This window comes from Strix aluco, chromosome 9 (genome assembly GCF_031877795.1).
Source record: "Strix aluco isolate bStrAlu1 chromosome 9, bStrAlu1.hap1, whole genome shotgun sequence".
Taxonomy (NCBI): domain Eukaryota; kingdom Metazoa; phylum Chordata; class Aves; order Strigiformes; family Strigidae; genus Strix; species Strix aluco.
The window spans coordinates 18400276-18420171 of record NC_133939.1 but is presented as its reverse complement, the minus strand read 5'-3'; the positions used below and the strand labels follow the sequence as shown (position 1 = coordinate 18420171).

Genomic DNA, 19896 nt, shown 5'->3' with positions numbered 1-19896 from the left:
CACAACATTGCACAAAGAAGCCCTTATCTGGAGGAGCACACAGCCAGTTTTACAGCCCACAAGCTACAGAGAGGTAAGTCTACTGACTTTTCAATGAAATCCTAGGAATTCGAGGCCTGGACATTCAATTTAGATGTCAAATCTTGTCAAGCAGGGTCTGCCAAACTGCTGTCTCATGCCTCCCATTTTGAAAGGGGCTCTGGTAGAGAGGATCAGAAAATGCTGCACCACTCCAAGGCATGGTACCTTTCTCCCAAAAAGCTGGGGGTAGGCAAAGCAAGTCTCCTAGAGTTATTTTCTCTCTCTACATGCTGTAGAAACCATCACAATAGCCTGTGGAAGGGGAAGGAGCCTTACCCCTCGTCTGGCCTTGGGCATGTACCCATAGAGCTGGGCACAGAAATCGAATCTGTCTCACAAATGCACTTCACTGCTAGAGTGAATATCTAGCCCAGGTGGCTTTTGGCTCAAACTCTAATAAAGGTATGGGGAGTTTATAAAACCCTTATTTTTAAAAAAAATATTCAAAATTCAGTGCAAAGGAGATCCAGCCTTTTGTTCTCGACTATCTCCACCTTCACATAGCTTTTTTTGATTGCATTTATGGTCTGCAGTGGCCTCATGGGTGCTGATCTTTAAAGGTCTGTACTAAAACTTCAAACCTCACTTATGGTGAGGACATGAGAAGTGAGCTTACACAGGTAAGAAAGCAGAAGATACTCTTGATATAATGACACTGGTGGGATGTAAATATACTAGAGGAATGACAGGAATATTAGCCCTTCCCTGTCCAACTGCTCAGTACCAGTGCCCGTGAGTCAGTGGTGGTTAGAGCATAATTCCCTGGTTTACTTATGAGATGTCAGAGAGGAAAAAGCATTGAAAGCCTTATTGCTCTCAAGCTAGGATCACACACATCAGTTTCCCCTTCTCTATCAGGTCACATTCTCAAGGAATTCGGATTGGTTTGACACACTTGTTTAAATCCAATCCCTGGTGGCAGGTCCTTATCATTTCATTATCCGTTTGGTACTAATGATGGGATGCTCAGTAATCTCTTGCATGTCCTGACTCCTGGAAAGGCTAATCCCCAGAGCCCCCCTCTGCCCTCTTTTTAAGATAAGTATTACACTTGCCCTTTTCCACTCCTCTGGGACCTCTGCTGTCGTCTTTACCTCCTTGAAGGCAATCACTAATGGTTCAGAGGGTTTAGTTCAGCTAATTCTTTAAGCACTCTAGGGGGAATTTCAGCAGCCCTTGCCAGCTTGAATACATGGGTTTTTTTTAAATCTGGATATTTCTCTAAATCATTCTTACACTATCCTCCTTCAGATTAACCTATTCCATTAATACAATTAACCATCTTAATTGCTTGGTTAGAACTTACTTGCTTGTGAAAAATAGAACAAAATTAATTCTGAGTACTTCAGCTTTGACTTGATTTTTTTCCCCACTGAGTAACAGGCCAGTAGCATCTTTTGTCACAACCTGTTCCTCTTTCCCTTGCATCTCCACCTCTCTTCTTGTGGATGGCCAGGCCAAAGCACTGCCTTCTCGGGCCTCTTCATAGAAAAAGGGACACAAAGAAACCTTCAGAGATGGAGAATCAGTTGGAATGTTTGGGTTGATAACACCTGTCTGCTCTTGGGTAAACCTTCATGGGACTGTGGGACTTTGTCAGCAGCATGTGGGTGCAGGTGGACAACTCTGAAGGGAGTTTGTGCCCTCTTAGGCATTTGCTAATTTTAGTGCTGTTAAATCTGCCTTGGGTAGATTTCAGCAGTGTTTGATTGAACCTGCCTCTGTGTGTTGACTGGATTCCCCAGGTTGAGGAGAACAGCATTCTCAGAGCTCCCACCAAGGATCCAGAGGAGCTTCATGCTGCCTCAGCTGTGTCCAAGCCTACCCTGCAGCTCTGCAAAGCTGAAACTGCCCAGCAATACCCATGTTTTTGCCACTGAGGACGCATGTCTACATGAAATGGGCATAAGCCTGTCTCATTTAGATAGATAAATGGGAACTCAGAGGAGAACTACTTCTGATTAGGCCTTTCTATTGCTTCTTGGCATTCCTGAATTGTTCTGCAGGATGGTTATCAGCTGCCACCATTCAGAGAAGAACTACAAATTTCTTTTCCTGATGCTTTTCTACCTCTTGCAAGCTGTCAAGAAGAGCTAAGGAATGTGATACATGAAAATCTAGTGATTCAGTTCTAGTTTTCTGGGTCTAAATCAGTTATGAACTACAAAGATCAGTAGCAAACTAATGTGCAATAACAAACTAATGTGCAAGAGACTATCATCAAACATCTACTGCTGTGGTTTTCCTTCCTGTGAAACACTTTATTATTATCAGAAGCAAGATCTTGAACACTCAGTTATGGAACAGTCACTCCTATGTCTCTAAAGGGTCAAAAAACAGGAAGAAAGTTTTAAAAGCCTCAAAATCACTGTTTTAGCCAATCAGTATTTTCAGGCTGACCTGATTTTGGAAGGACTGTCTGCATTAGTTTATAGTCCTCGGGGATGGTAAAGCTAAGTGTGGATACTCATCTGCGTGCACTGGAGCTGACAGTGAGTAAAAGTAAACAGTTTACCCATATAAGGGCAGCTCATGTCTTACAGATACCTTCTGGGTGTATCTACCTGTTTTTAAAACTAACTTAGCGAGAGCAGGGCTGTGCTTCCCCTGAGCCCCCTCTGGCTTGCCTCGCTTGATGACATCTAGTGACTGCCGGGGTCCAGGAGCTCTTGGACAAGAGCACAGAATTTACACAATCATCCATCTTTTGGGATGTGGGAGTGCAAGTAATAATTATGCTTGGAGTGGTAAAGTTAAAAATCAGATGAGCCCACTCCTAATCATCTGCTGGCAGTAATCAAGCCACCAAATCCATGGCAGAGCCCAGCACAGGCATGGCTCACCAGAGTCTGGCCAGCTGTAGCCTGCAAAAGCCCAGTTTGTGAAAGTGGATTCTGCATAGAAAAATACAGAAAAGGAGCATCCTTAAAAAAACAGATGCTAATGTGAAGATCTGGGTATCCAGCATGGGCATGGAGCTGATAGCCAGTGCTTTCAAACATGGTTACAGACTTCATGTGAGTCTTTCCCAGTTTCTTCCAAACCCTTCTGCAGTAGGTCTAAGTGACTTAACCAGAGCCAAACATTTCTGTCCTATATCCAAGCTGATGACACTGATTTGCAGAAAATCCTAATTAAGACTAAGTTCTTAGGTGCAATTGTAGGTATTAAGATACCCAAATGAAATATGTTTTTAAATTGGCAGCTGAGCAAGTCATCTAATGCAGCCTTTCGTCCTTCATTCACAAATTAGTTGGGATGGACTTTGGGTTTTTTGTTTTAGGGTTGTTGTTGTGTTTTGGGTTTTTTTACCCATTCTAGTCAGTGGTGCGAGAGAATGGCTTCCAGCCTGCCTGGAATATTCCTGTAAATCTTTGCACAAAAGCTTAAGACTATTTCTGGGCTTAAGTTTTCCATTTAAGTTAATTTATGGTCCCCAGTTTTTTGTTGTTTAGTGAACATTAGTGCTCAAAGTGTAGTACTTAATGTTCTTATCTGAGTATTTGAGAAAATAGCAATATTTACTCACCAAAACATCTAGACCGAGTTTTAGTTTCTGTAATATAGTTTATATATAAGAAGCACAAAAAAGTATATTTCCATCACATGATCATAACCTTATTTTCTGACCACAGAGTTGACTATATGAGAGTTTCCAAAGAAATTTTGTTTAATTTCTGTGATACTAGGGAATCTAACTACATTTGCTTCCTTAGACTATTTTGGATTTTAACAAAAGTCTCTCTAATTTAGCAAAGACAGACCAGCATTTTCAAAATATAAAATATTAGTATTTATTCCTAAGTTTAAAGGAAAAGAGTTTTCTATACAGTATTTTCAGAGTTTGCTTTCCATAAAGCTCAGCAATTGCAAATATCTAGATATCTACTCTAATCCCTCTCTTCCTTTGCTACTGTTTAAACAAAGGCCAGTGTTATTATTTTTCCAACTAAGAGCTCTTTTAATAGTCACTTACACAGACCATAGATCACAAAGTCTATGGCCCCATAGATCACAAAATATGAGCTCATGTTCTGATGAATCATTGATTGTTTCCAAAGGGTTTGTAGGCAACATGGCTTTGGAAAGGAATGTGGAGTGACTATTTTTGCTTCCATTATTCATCCATTCCTTTTTCCCCCAAATAGCCTCTTTTCAGTTCCAAGGCATGTGCAGACTAGAAATAGATCAGCCCTGGAGGATTTTCCTTTACAATTCACTTGGACATTCATTCCCCAATTTAGGGTGTCTGTTCTCAACTTTTCAGAATAGCATCTCCTTCCCTTGCTCCATCCCACATACCTCCCAGTCAGTGGTGACCAGTCTGCCTCAGGAGCAAGATATTCTCAATTAGGCTAAACAAAGTCAGAACAACCCCACTGCTTGTCTGGTAGCCAGCAGATGTAGCAGGACCTGATTTTTATTTGGAATAGATGGTGCAAAATTGCCTGTTTTATGCTTAAGAGTCACTAGAGGGCAAAGCAGGTCTCCATAAGGCAATCCTGCAGCCCAAAGGGAGGTTACGTGGCCCTTGCCTTTGGCTCAGGAGGCTCTGGTGTCGGGTCCTGTCTGCAGGGATAGAGCTGGACAGGCCCAGCCTGACTGCTGATTTAGCTGGTTGGGGACATAGTCAAGTTTGCCCAGAGACAGTAATTCTCATGTGTTTCTGTTTTTGGAACACAGTGTTGGCATCTTTGTTCTTGTTGTTCTTGTATAAGATCATCTTACAAGATCAGGGTAAGGGTCCCTGTAGTCCAGTGTCCATCCAGTCATGCATCTTGCTACTAGGAGATGCCAAGGGAAAAATACTTTGAGCTGTTTTCCCCAGAATATCCTCCCAGCCAACTTCGGCTCAGATATTTCAGGATGCAGAGCTTGTATCTTTGTAGATAACATGTAGTTTTCTTCTTGAATTTCTGATTGCTTTTTGCATCCCAGTACCCCTTAGGGATGTACAGTGTTTTTGCACAGAAGGCCCAGAGTTTGCTTGGGCATTGCATGAAAAAAACACCTCCTTTTGTCCCTCTTGAACATGCTGCCTGATTGCTTTGCACCATGTCCTCCTTGTTGATATTAGAAGTGGCAAGCTGAAGCCACCTTTTCATCATGAGCAAGCCCATCCTGAGTTAAAGTAGCTCTGCCATGTTCTCACCTATTTTTTTTCTTTTCTGGGATGAAAATCCCTAATGTATGCAGTGGTTTGGACATTTGCTGAGTCATTCATCCTGCATGGCAGATGAGGAACCACCCCTTGAAGTCAGTGTGAAGCTTATTAGGGCAAAGTTGACTGAGAAGACAGCGGAGGACAAGAATGAAACCTAGAGATGACAACTCCAGTGAAACAGAATATTTTCTTGGCATGGCTGTGTCCTCAACATTGATTGAGAAAACCCACCTAAGCAAGGATAATAAAAGGTGCCAATGAAACCTTAAATCTCTCATGTGTAGAGCTAAAATCTATTGATACTGTCCCAAAAGTAAACTATTTTCATGTTAATGTGCACTAAAATGCTTTTGGAGAGTGCTTAAGCAGCAAGAAGCCCTGACTCTTTAAACCTGAGATTTGTGCTGCTGAACTTCCTGATTCTCAGCATCTTAGTGAATGTTAAGGTTCCCAAAATTAAGAGCAGAAATGTTTTGGTGTTTCTAAAGTAAATGGTGGACTTCAAGATCTGCTGACCAAAAGACACTTCAATCCAAAGTGTTCCAATTTTGGGTGAAACACTTAAAAAAATAAAACTTCCACTGTTCCTCACAAACCTGAAAACCCATTTTTCAACCAATTTGCCTAGATGTTTTTGAGTACAAAGATTCAAATAAATGTCTGTAGTTAGTCTCCATCACTCCATACTCTGCCACTTCCTAAGTCCTTCTCATGTGGAGAGTGGAGGTCACTATGGGCCAGTTTACACGGCAGAAGCAGTTTGGCTGTTGGCATGTGTACCTGGTGCCATGGAGGTGAACTGAGCTCCAGATGGAAAGTGTCTGCACTGGGCTGACAAGGGATTTCATAAAGCAGCAGGGTTTTCCTTTCCAGAGCGCTGGCACATTTTTTCCTGCACGGGAAAGGCTTTTCAGTCCATAGGGCTTTACCCTGAGATGGCAAGTCAGCTCATAAATAGCACCTCAAGCAAGTCAGTACACCCAACCCTGAGCCAAAATCAACAAAGCCTGTGTTCAGGCCTTGCTGCTGAGAAATGGTAATTGCTTTTTGAGTTGTGCAAATGTCCCACATGGAGCCATTTAGCTGAGATCTTTTATTTCCTTGAAATCCCCAAAATGAGCAGGGTGCATATAATGGTTAGGGAGGTCTATGACAACCTGGAAAGTCAGGACTTCCCAGTCAATGGGATCACGGATTTGCACCAGCAGGCATCCAGTTCCAATTGGCACTCTCAGCAGAGACTAGTGAACTATATGCAGGCAGCCTACATGGCCGACGTGATGCAGAGTGGGGCCAGAACATGCATCCCTGGCTGGAGCTACTCTGCTTTTGGGAAAGACCGACTATCTCTGCTCACACTGAGAGTCTCATGAAAGTCAGTGGGAGAATGTATTTTATTTTTATGTATCTACTTTTGACCTTACTGCAGGAAGGACAAGGATCTAAGGCTACATTTTTTTACTTTTACCCCCTTAAAAAGAGGCATCTGAATGCCTAGTCTGGACTTTTTGATTGTTAAGCAGACACAGCTTACACTAAGCACAGGGATAATTGTAAGTTCTCATCACTTCTGGAAAATGGGCCATTAAATAGGTCATTAAGTATAGCATTAGCTGCCTCATTTCAGCCACCCAGACTGAAGAAATTTGGCTGCTGAAAGGCAAACATGCTCAGATTAGTTCTGGGTGCAGACTGGCTGGCCATGCTGTTGTTTCCTGCTGCACTGCAACAGCACAGGCAACCTGGGAGCCTTCAAACACATGCTCTGAAGTCCACACTGGCATTTAATAATCCACCTTCCAGGGGAAATCAAACCTTTCCTGAAACCATGTTTCCAGAACACAGAGGACATCCACAGGACCTCTGAAAGTGGTAATCAGAGTTTTACATTTTTAGATCATTGATTCATGCCTGATTCAGGTTGGAAGGTCATTTGAACAGTGGCTCTTGGTATCCTGCTGTGAAATGAGCTGACTGCTGTCCCTTTTGGAGCCTGCCTGTCCAGTGGAGAAGGACCCTGGTTCCACACATGAACGGTCTCCTGTGAACAAAAGAATGGCTGTACCGCCTCAGTCCAAAGGTCCATCTATCCCCATGTGCTGTGTCCAACAGTGACAAAAGCAATCCACAGGAAAACATGTAAGAACTCGGCAAGGACATATGATTGTCCCAAATAGCACACTATTTGCTGCTCAGGACCTGCCAGAGCCGGAAGGAGTTTCTCTGTCTTTAGTAACTCAATGCATTTCTCTTTCAGGAAGTTTCTCTGTCCTCCTTGGTCTCACGTAGACTTGTAGCATCCACAGCATCCTCAGATAGGAATATGCTGAATGAATCTGAAAAGTGAATTAGAGAGAACGGATATGAGGAACAGTTGGAAGCAGTGTGAGAAAACAAGCCAGGTCTCTTCTGGCTCAATTTCTCCTTGATGCAGCTGTAAGGAGGCCTTTTCTCAACATGCTGAGTCTTTGCCACAGCTTTGGATTTGCTGAACCAGTTTGTGAAGAATCAGGAACACACAGAAAAAAATATTAGTGAGGTATTTAGCATGAATGTGAGTAAAATAAGCCAACTGTGGGACTATGGGATGACCCCACCCAAACCCACATGTGTTCTATAGGTCCCGGAAACAAAACTGGGGGCTCAAATAGCATCATTGTACTACAGTGAGGTCTATTTTTTGAAACATTTACTGATAAATGTTTAAACAGCTGCTCTCATAGGATTCGGTGAAGGAGAGCAGTTAGGCATTGTCTTGTATTAAAGCCACAACTGGACCTTGGCCAGAGCTGAAGAATTTGTAGGTGACCTGAGTACATTTTTCATGCATTTTCCTGAATCCCCTGCATGGCGTAACTTTCTCTGTGGGAGATTTAGCCAAACAGTCTGAAGAAAAGAAAGAAATGTGGACAAACCAGCTTCTGTGATTTATTGCCTTAAAGCTATTCATAGAGATTGTCCCAGCTGGTCATAAACTACATATTTCCTACTTTAGTGGAGGGGAAGAAGGGTACTGGATGCACATTTTGCCCAGATAGAGATCTCTATTCTTTAATTTATCTCATACACTTAGGACAAATGAATAGTAGTGTTGATCTTATCCCATGCTTAATTTCTTGTTTATTTTTTTCTTTTCTCAGTACTCCCCGCACCCCCTCCACCTTTTTTTTTGTCAACTCCCTCCAAGGTCAGGTGAGATTTACAGAAAGGGAAATAGGCACATCCCTTATTCAACAAGATGGGAAGTTTCTTACATTAGCTCTATGTGTGGCTGGACGGTTGATAAAATTCATAAATCAACACCCTTGGAGATCAAGGCAGAGCTAACCTTATTCATCTCATATCCTTAGTAACCATAACGCCTCATCTGGTGTGAGCCCAGAGAAAACAAATACTTGAGCCATACCAAGTCCTTATTTTTTTCTCTTAGCACTGCTAACTGCAATTTTCTTCCTAAATATGGATTGAGAATACAGATCCATTAATTAAAACCATTGTGAAGACCTGAGTGTGTGTCTGCATTAGTGTTTCAGTTCAGATCAGGAGCTCATGTTAGAAGTAGACTGGTTTGCATTGTGGTGCCATCTTAAGGATGCTTGAATTAGTGTCCTTTTGGAGGAAATTTATCTGGAATATGTGCTCCCCTAATCCATTCCAGTCACTACTGGGAAATCAATCCCTCAGACCAGACTGTGGTTGGCATGAACTAAAAAAAAGAAAAAAAAAAAACCAAAACCCAAAACCAATCCAACCATGAAATGCATTTACTGTGGATGTCAAGTCCTCAGCAAAAATTTTCCTAGTCCATGGCTCTGCTTCTCTTAGTCCATCCTACTTGCTAATGCAGACATAGTCTTAGAAAATTCACAGATGATCCTCAGTGAATTTGAAGGCTTCAGGGTTAAGCAATTCCAGCGTAAAACACAAAGTAACAGTAAGAAATAGAATGAGTCAGAGGCCAGGTGTGTTGTGTGTCATCCATCTGCCCACAAGCCATGTGAAATGCAACTTTTTCTGTTGTGATAGATAGGAGTTGTTTAAAATAAGAGCAGTCTTCCTTTTATTTCCATGTAAATAAAATTAGTATTTGTACAATATGCTGAATTCTGGGGCTGGGAAACCCTCCTTGGAAAGGGAGCAAACCTGGGTTTCCTCTGATGGACCTTTATGTGCTGCAGGACTTCAAGAGCAGCTCTGCATTGTACGAAATTTCATGCCAAAATACTTTCCATGCATCCAGAAAACCATTTAGCATGAAGGCAATTATCCTTTGGGGTGTGATCCTGCCCACCTGCAGCACCAGCATCCCAGCACTGCCGATGGCTTGTCCTTCAGCCTCAGGGACAGCAACCCACCGAGCATTACACAAGTGCAAATCCTCACGTGTCCTTCACCTCCACTGCCCCTTCAGATGACTGTAATTAAATCCTTCATTCATCAGAGCTGCCTGAGGTACGGTACTTGTAGCGTTACGGGGGCAGAGGGATGCAGCATGAGGGAGGCTGTGCTGTTGGGAGTGGGATTAAGTGTTCCTCACCATTGCACCTGGATGTTTGTGCACCAGCCCCATGCTCTGACCTGAGTGTACACACTTTGCTTTTTTCTGGTGACAAAGAAATCAAGTCAAATCAACTGAGACTGATTCTTTTGAGAGAGAGAGAAGAGAAAGCAAGTGAGACGGGCTGACACATGTCTGATCCTCATAAAGCTGCTGTGCAGGCTGGTGGACAGGTAGTGACTGCGAAGCAGTGTGTTCTGCTCTGAGCTGAGTCAGAGGATGTGGAGGTAAAAAAGCAGACACTACCTCTGCCACCTCGCTACCCCCAAGGATTAAATATCCTCCAGAAGTGAGCTGTAGGATCATTTTGTTCAAGCGTTGGCAAGATCTCTGAGTTTATAGTGGTAGATTGCGAAAGGTGCTTGGTTTATTCCTTGGGACTTTCCATAAAACTACTGAATACAAACTTCTTCCTCTTTTTCTCTCTCTCAGACACATGCACACAGGTGTTAACATCCCACCTGATGTCAGCCACCATTTCAATAATAAGAGAGCATCACTTTAACCTCAATTTTTTACTCATGACAACCCAGTCACCATGAACACCTAGAAGGAAGATCATGACGGTGCTGAAAATCAGAACAAAATTTGATGTCTAACTCTGCTATATGTTTTTTGTTAAAATATTTTATAATTTAAAAAAATTAAGTAAATTCTGGGAAAGGTCAATAGTTCTGGTCTTTGGCCAAAAACCTCTTTGGCTGAAATTTTGCTTCCTGTTAAGATATGTTACTTCTTCAATAACCCAAAGTTTTAAACATTCTTTTTGCAGGGCCTTTAAGGAAATTATGGGCAATTAAAATGTAAAGGATTGTTAATAACTCTGACAAAATAATAACCTACTGGATCTACCTTGTTCTATTTAATTTTTAAATTTGTGAGGTCTGATACACTGAAGTGCTGTGCCATCAGCACCCAAGAAACCTATGCTCTACTCTCTCTGGTGTAATCTGCAGAGGTTGATGCGTGTAATTGCAGTTGCTTTTTGGCAGACGTCTGACTTTGGGGATCTATCCTTTTCCAGACAATCTTGGTAGAAGCCTTGCCCTCTTCTTGCCTGTCGTTTTCCCAGGTCTTTGTGGACACAGATTTCATGGAAGGAAAACTGATACAGAGAGAATTAATCAGCTAACCTTCCTTACAGACATGAGACCTGCATGCGAAAATACCTTACAAACACAGACGTTGAAACTTAATGTACAGCCTTGGGATTTTAAGGGCATATTTGAATTTACCAAAAATAAGCGACTCAGTGAATATGAATAGTCACGGCCTCTGTTTTGCAGCTTATGTACTGCTTCTGCAAACACAGTGGTTTATAATTGACTGAAAGGAGAAATACATCTTACAACACCCACCAGCTTCTGCAACCTGGGTAGTTTCCAAATGGGGTTTCCCACCTGAGCGCCTCGCTGATCTTTTTTTATCCTGTGGAGAGGTTACAGCACCATGCTGGCCATGATGTCCTTTACCTAGCAGGTGCTGGTGATACTTTATTTTGCAAATGAGGCATTTCACGAACTATCATGAGAATAAAGAACTACTACAGCTGAGAGGAGTGAAATAGAAAGAAAAGGAGGGAGGACAAAGAATAACTTTGCAGACAAATCCTCCACACTATTGAATCTTTGCTGGCACAGAAAAAAAACAAACATCAGAGAAGTCATGCTTCAGTTCTCCACCGTTGCATTATCTTTTTCCTTTTCTTTTGCTAGTTCAAAATACCTACAAGTATGCTGCCCTCCTTGAAGCAGCCTCCTTGAAAATTAAGTGTACATTTCAAAGACTGTGTACAATATAACTCTTTGTGTTTGGCTTGGAGAAATATTTGTTGGGTGAAAAGGAAAAAGGAATTTAAGTAGCTGGTAGTAAGCAAATGTTCCACCACTGCCTGGTCAAAACACATTGAAAGGAAGGACAGGTCTTGACCGTGCTGGATGGGAGTTGCATTAGAAGCCTTAGAAGAGAGTTGGAGCTCTTGACAGGGCATTGCAAACTCAAGCACCCCCAAAACCTGTCAGACACGCATCTAGAGATGGGTAGGCTCACACTTGTGAATGTGACAAAGTCACGGACATGACGGTGAGGACTGGTTGCCTCAGCACCTCTCCCCAGTCCTGGGCAGGGTCCTGAGCTCCCTGTGGCACAGCTGTACCCATGGCAGGGCTGTTATGAGTTGAAGTGTACTGTATCTACATATAGAGCAGCAGCAAAAATATCTTATGTTATCTGATAACATCCCCTTCCTATTCCTGCTGCTTTGACCTCTTTATCCTCTCAAAACCTCTGTGAGTCAGAAAAATGCTAGTATCCCATGCGTACAGATGGGGACCCAAGGCCCAGAGAGAGAGAATTGGAGTCTGCTCAAATATTGCTGCCAGTTTGTATTACAAGTTGCTCCACAAAATCCACTGAAGTTACCACTGATGAAAGAATGAGAGGGTTTTTTCTTTTTATTCCAAACTTGGCAACTTGATTTTAAGTCACTTTTTTTTTTTTCCTGGTTCCACACTTGAGACCGATGCTCCCAAAAGAAGACTTCTGGTGAGCTGGCAGGACAAATAACGATGAACTCACCACCCAGGTGACATACTCTACCTCGTCTATGTTCCCCAGGAAAATCAGGGAGGACAGCCGACTTGAAGTGCCTTTTGGTTGCTGAGCAGTGTACAGGTGAGATGATTAGCTCAAGTAAGTGGGTAGGACTGAACTTTCTTAGTATATACTTGTTCTGCCCTCATTTCTTTTCATTTGGTCTCAGGTGCCAAAGCACATTACCATCAAGATGAATATATGAAGGTCTTGGAAAATTGTAATTAAATATGTGATTTTTTTTTGTAAGTTGAGACAAGGGAACTCAAAGTCTAGTGTAAATAGCTATCAACCTACTTCTGTTTGTTTTTCAGTCCAATTGTCTAAGCGTGCTATGCCTCATGTTTTAAGATAATACTTGACCTGAGCTGATGCCAGGCTGCATCTCTCTTCTCTTAAGACACCTAAGCAACATGTACTCAGCAAGGGAGAGGACGGGTGCTTAGGGCTGGTGTTGTCCAAAGCTTAGATGCACCACTCACCCAACATTCTGCCACTTCATGGCTGAGCCAGAGGTGAAACACATCTGGATTTAATGTTTTGCTTGGGCACTAAACAGACCAACAAGAAAGCTTTGCCATGTTCATGTGTTTGTTTTGTTGTTTTGTTTTTCTTTTTTAATTTCCAAACTGCCATAATTCTCTGTGAGTTAGCAATTACCTGGGCATACTTTGGAATTAACTTAATAAATTTGGTTTTGCTTGAGCTAGAACTTGAATATTTCCATCTACATTCAGAGAAGATGGAAGGCTTTCCCTAACAAAGTTTATCCGAAGCCTCAGTTTCATGCAACCCCCTAAAAGAAGCTCAATTTTACACATGCAGAAGAGGTACCTCAGTTAGTGATTGAAATAATTTCTAGGAAATACTAATTTCTCACGTTTTGTGTGGCTTTCAGCATAGAACAGTCTGAAAGTTCTCCAGTTTTTGGCTGATTTTGGCCTGAAGCTGTCCCACAGCAAAAATGAACATTTCAGAAGTCATAATTTCAGCATATTTTGAATTCCAGACTAAAACCAATTATGACTTCCCTTGAAACAAGAATAAAATCAATTATTATTATTTTTGAAGGATCACTTGGAAGTAAAAAATGGAAGCATTGAATTTAAAAATTGTTTTAATGGTTTAGAAAAACTTCATTCTATTTTTGGCTTTACTACACTGCTTTTTCACTGAAATGAAAACAAGATTTTGGTTGACAAGCAGTTCAGTTAAAATCTTCCTTCTAGCTGTCTTTGTGCTTCTCTCCTGTACAAGACTTGCTCAGCGGAAGTTACAGGAACAAGATCAAAACCATCATCTTGATCTGGGCAGGCAGAGCCTGTATCCTGAGTCCATACTCTGAAAGATGTGCAGCTCCTGGCGTCAAATTGCTCCTTTCTTTGGCAATCATTACCAAGAGCTTCCAGCTGACACGAGGATAGCAGTTTTCCTGTCCAGAGACCTCTGAGGTAAGGTATTCACTGCTTGCTTCCATGGGGAATAAATAGAAGAAGAGATGGCCAATGAAATAAAAAATGCCAAGTTCAGAACCACTTAAAACTACGTTTTCCATTTCAGCTACAATCAGGCTGGGAATTCAGTGTTATTTGATGTCATTGTGACCAAGAATATCACAAGATGCATAAAAATTCTTGTACTTGAGATGAATGTATATGTATCTCTGCATGTACATACACACATATCTCCAGAGTTATCATAAGTCATTCTAATATATTTGCATGTAATATTATACCTTCTGTGGCTGTGTTGGTGCCACAAAGATAATTAGACCCTAATCTGTACTTAGGATCTAAATTCTCATTGAAATCTAGGAGTCTAGATAGGCTGGTTTCCAAATCCTTCTGTTCTGCTATGGTGTCTGCATTATTCCAGCTCAGTTAATCTGACCTGAGTGTTGCAGTTCCAAGCAGTAGTCTGCTGAGCCAGTCTTGGTGCTCTTGGAGACGAAATAGTGTTAGCAAAAAATCTGGCCCACCTGGTGGAGGAGGCCAGGCTGCCTACACTGGCATCATGCCCATAAAGCAGCAGGTTCCAGTGGGGTTCAGGTACCTGGGACCTGCCAAGAATTGTATCAGCATGTCCAAATGGAAAGTTTCAGAGCCATTGGGAAGCAGTGAGTCAGTGGAGGGAGCAAAAAAGGACCTGATAAATTCTTTGTTAAAGACTTGTTCCAGTTCTAATTAATCACATTCAATAACAATTCAATTAGTGCCATGAGTTAAAAATTACCAAGTTAGCTGTATATACTAAGAGGGACACATTCAGGGCTGAGACAAAAATAGGCTGGCAGAAATGAGAGGCATTGAATAAGGTAATGATCTCTTGGGACATTTCTGGAAATTGTTCATGCCTATTTTCCACGTTCTCATTCTCCAAATGTTTCTAATATCTCTTTCCTTCTCTGACCTAGGCCCTCCACGGCTTTTGTCTCACACATTTTCTCTTGCTAATGAGAAAGAGTGGAGACGACTGTTATGAGCATAGTGATGTTAATCAAGCAGACTGGAGCCTCTCCGAGAAACTCAGTGCCATGCTGTTAAGAGCTCTCTGTACACATAGTAAAAAAATGCACACTGGAGAAGCCCTGGGAAGATGAATACAGACAAAACAACAAGCAAAAGGAATTAAACAGGATCAGTGTCTCTGAGAGCCAGTGGTCCCAGCAGTTCAGCTGTCAGCCCTCAGTCTACTGGATACCACACTCATGTTTACTAATAGGAAATACACTGTACAGCATCTTCCCTCTGACTTCTATAAGCCATTTCTTTATGTGGTTCACCTCTTTTAGCTTTTACAGCTCTTGGAGTGTCTTCACTGTTTATATTGTATCAAATACAACAGGGTTGTGACTTGGCTTTTTGGCTGGTAAAAGAGGAGGTCAAGAGAAAGTCATCATCCCAGGCTTTAGAGCATTAAAAAAATTAGTGATATAAGTATACTGAAGGAGCAGAGAAACTCTTTTACTAAGGGGAAGCAAGAAACACCAGACTAAAAGTTCTCAGTGATTCTTTTAATAAGAAAATAAAAATTAAACAATGGAAATCATCTTCTGCAAGCCAGGTCCATATTCTTCCATGCATCTTTGAGGTGAAATGGTTTTTGGTTGCTTTGCCAGGCATTTCTTCCTCCTTTTTCCACTTTTTAAGTTCTTTTGGGATATGTCAGAAAGGTGTTTCACCAGAGGAAAAGGGAGCACAACCAGAGTATCATGGAAATCTGACTTGTGTATACATACACACACAAAGATATCTGTGCCAGCACACTAGCAACGTGCCGTTGCTGTCTCTGTATGTGTCAAGCTGCTGAAGGTATGGATGCTGTCCCACTTAAAAGTGGACCTGTGGAGCAGATTGCACAAAAGCTGATGGTGCTGCTGAACATTTCTTCTTGGCTTGCAGAGCCAGTTTTGCTCTGCTCTGACAGTACCATCATGAAAATTTTTCCCTTGTGTTCCACTATTTCTTTTAATTTCCACTATCAAGAGCACTGTTTTGTTTCAAAACAAACTTGTCTTGCCTTTACCTGAACTCAAATTTCACTGCTCCAACAATATCTAACTGGAGTGTAGACAAAGTGACCTTTGCACCCAGTCCATCTTCACGTAGTATTTCATCAACAAGTCAGAATATTGACCTCTAATCTCATTTTGTGTTGAAAAGTATGAACAAATTCCAGTTGAAATCAACCAGAACAATATATAGCATTTTGGGTAAATGATTTGAAAATAAAATTAATCACAGCTGTTTTCCCATACGTCACCAACTGAAAGACAGCTGGAGCAGTGCTAGTGATGGGGCTAACTACAGCATGGCTATAACTACTGAAACAGGGACTCTGGAGAAGAAAGAAGTGGTAAAATAAACCTTTAACCAGCAGCCAGATGAGTGGTGGGAATGATTTCTTCAGCACACAGTGTCCCTGTGGCTCCCAGCACAATAGGTGCTGATGTGCTGTGGCATGATGATTCAAGTCCACTCAAATCACAAGAAAGGAGGTTTCTACTGATTTCTTTGAGCTTTCTACTTATCTTACAGAGGCAACTGCTTACTTGTTTAAGCCACAGCTGCATAATACTCTCTCTAGGATGGATTAATATGCTAAGGGATGGGCAACAAGCAAGCAGGAGGCTGCAGAAACTCTCAAGGATTCCAGAGTAATTTCATCACTTTCTTCTAGTGACTAATGGCACTGCTGACAAATGTGCAATCACAGCCTTAAGATGGTGTTCCTACACATGGGTTGGGGCCCTGACAGCACTAATAGCCCTTAATTGCCCTGATCAGTCTCCCTTGGGACCTCCACCCATTTTGCTCATTGGCTCAGGGATCCTATTTAAGCTCAGCCTGGGTCCTTGAGTTCTGGTTTATGCTATGTTGTAGGACAGTGCTGGTGTATGGCTTGGCTATGCTCTTTTTTTTTTTGGTGATGAAGCCTGTTGATCTAGACCCCCATGCATAGACTGACTTCCTTGCCTGACCCTGGATGTCTTGCCACTGTGGACCTGTCTGGCTGTCACTGGATCTGACCTGTGGAACCTTTCTGATTTGACTTCAAACCTGCCTCATCACCATAGATTTCTCTAGTGATCTGGATTCTCAGCTGAACCTGGCTGCTTTTTGTGACCTGCCCTGCTTGGGTGTTGTGGATGGGGTTCTGGTTGGTGAGGCCCCTGTGCTGCCAGTCAGTCCTTGCAAATATACTTGATCCCTTGGATGCAGAAGATTTCTATGCAGCAGCTGAAGTCCTTATGTATACTGTTTTAGCCATGGAATTGTCCAGGCAGTCTTCAAAGTGGGTAAGGGTGTTAAAGATGTGTCTTTACTTTCAAGGTTTTGCCTCTATTGTGAAAAGAAGTGGCTTAAGGCGTATACCACTCCTGCAACCCATGCAGACCCTGCTTTGAGAAGGAATAGTTGCAGCAGCCTGTTCTCAGCTGTTACCTCCTCCACACGGTCCTTAGCTGGGTGTAGTGCAGGACTCTGCATTCACTGAAGCCAGCCTTGGTAGAGGGAGTGTGACCCTTAGAGATATTACTGGTACATGAACAGACTTAACCAAGACTCCACAGTATGCCAAGATTGTGATTTTTTTTTTTTTGTGGCAAGGACTATCTTTTTAGTGCATATGGAGCACCTACCTTTGCGTGGCCTTGGTCACACTTCCAGGTGCTGCTGTAATGTGAATACTTACTGGAGTAACATCCAAGATCCAGATACCTTTGTTTTGTTTTTCATAAGCTCATGTACCAGAGAGGGCTGAAATTCAGGAGTTACCAGTAATAGACCCTATTCTAAAGGTGATGTTGTTGTCACTGGCAGTATGTAGAGGAGAGTGAGGTATGTTGGGAGATAGCAGACATGGTTGTGCTTGGGAATAAATAATTAGGATTGCTTCTGTGAATGCCTTGAGAATTGTTTAACCCACAGTACCTGTTCTGCTTGTTGAAAATACTTAGAACTATTAATTAGTTCAGGAGGAACTTGCTCTCTTCACTGTTATTATTCCTATCTTTCAAACCTAGCCTTTTATCTGGCTGGGTTGAGCTAACTAATTTTGGTGACAGGTTAATCTATTTGGTGGGGTTTGGGAACCTGCTTTCATGACTAGTGCTGGGAGGGTGAAGGGAGCTGGTGAACTTGAAGCAAACCACAAACACTTCCCCCCCACCCCCATCATTTCAGGACTATCAAATTCAGTGAACTAATACAGGGCAAGGCTGCCAGTAGGGACTATGATAGCCACCATCCTTGATGAAAGGTTTGTAAAGTACCTGGGACAGTAGGGCCATGATCTCACCTGACATGGGTTAGGCCTGACCACAGGCCATATCAGCACAGTCTTTCAGGAGCTGTCTGTATCTAGCACTAAAATGTCATCACTTCTGTGCTGCAAGTTTTTCTAACAGCAAGCTCCAAGACAAGAAATTATGTACTCCCCAGATGACTTTGTTTTTCTTTGTAACTTTGTTTTCATCTCAGACCTAGAAACTTACCTGGTTTTAGAGAGAAAGCAGCGTCCTTTGCTTCCTACCTCTTTCTAGTTTCTCTCCAACTCTTCAACATGACATAGTCTTTTGAGGATGTTCAGCACTAGTAATGTATCACTGGTGCAGCTGAGAATGCACAGCTCTGGCATTTGGGTTTTGAAGTGGAAATCTGTTCCTTGATTACTCCTCTTGAGGAAAAGCCTCAGATCAATTTGATGTGTGAGCAGATAAAGTAATAGGTATTTTGTAGTAGCACAAGTACCTGTGCTGTTTAAATAGTACTCAATATGTTATAATGCAGAAAAGGCTTCAGCTCTGTTTATATACATGCTGTCAAATATCTTTCACTTCTTAATAGAATAAAGATCATATGTATTCTATTCTATATATACTCACCACAATATATACATAGATATGATGCTGAAATGTGCTTACTTGTGGTTACAGATCATTTCCTACTGATGTAAATGTCACTGTTCAAATGAACAAGCATTTGCAAGATCACATACTATACGTGTGTGTATATATGTACAAAGGTTACATGTATGTATAAATTTTTGCTATCAGTCTCAATCAGAGATATAGGGATCAAGAACTTCCTCTGATAAGAGTAACTTGTGGTACGGGGAAGAGAAGTGAAGCTGTCATGGTCTGGATCACAGCCTCCCAGTAATAGGAACTGTGCTTGAGCAATGAATGCTCTAAGGAATTCTGACACCAAAAACCTACCTATGACACTTCTAAACTAGCCCAAGCAAGCCTTCCTCCAGAAATTCTAGCAGAAGTGGACTTCATGTCTTATTTTAAGATGTTTTCAGCATTTGCATTAATTCCAGTGGGAAAAATATAGTGGTGGAGTAGGAACAGCACCCAGTGATTGCAGGATATATTGGCCAAGTTTCTAGCTCTTGGAAGAGCTGTGGGGTTTGAAAAACTAGTTTTTGTTTCAAAATCTACTTTGTCATATGATTTAGATGAATTATTACAAGGGAAAATTCCTTTGAATCAAACTATTGTGGTTTGAGACAAAACCAGGGTCTTTGCTGTGCAAACAATAGATGCTGCAGTGCCAACATCTCCCTTGCTTCAGCAGCAATAGTCCATGCATTTCTTATACTGCTCAGCTGGAATCTGAACCCTCATGTTTGAGCATTCAGAATAAGCTGGTTAAAGTGATCTGAGATTAGAGAACAAGGCTGAGGACTGCAGTCCTTGAGAGAGAGAGGGTTGAATGCTGGGTTTCAGTGTGTCCTGCTGGCTTTAGTAACAGTTCACATGTAGGGATCATAGCACTCTTCAGTGTGCTCCTTCAGGCAGTGCTTGCACAGACATCGCAGGGGATTCCAGTCTTTGATTCATCTTCAAACAACCTAATAGCTAAATCTGTAGTGTCTGACCAAGTTGCTTTGTAAGGGAAGCCACTTCTGTGAGCTGCTGCCTTACCTCTCTCTTCCTTCCCTGATTTCCTCCTGTTTCCTCTTCCTCTGACTTCTGTTTTTCTTTCCCTTCACC

The 19896-nt window shown here is 41.9% G+C and overlaps 2 long non-coding RNA genes across 2 annotated transcripts; both read left to right on the top strand.

The window, feature by feature from the left end:
* On the top strand, positions 1-5515 carry LOC141927376 (uncharacterized). The gene is made up of 2 exons (XR_012624378.1): positions 1-73; positions 5278-5515. It is a non-coding gene; the product is annotated as an uncharacterized LOC141927376 (long non-coding RNA).
* A 1940-nt stretch (positions 5516-7455) lies between these two features.
* Positions 7456-15240, top strand: LOC141927375 (uncharacterized). The gene is made up of 5 exons (XR_012624377.1): positions 7456-7799; positions 9424-9697; positions 12321-12476; positions 13653-13846; positions 14809-15240. It is a non-coding gene; the product is annotated as an uncharacterized LOC141927375 (long non-coding RNA).
* The last annotated feature ends 4656 nt before the right edge of the window (positions 15241-19896 follow it).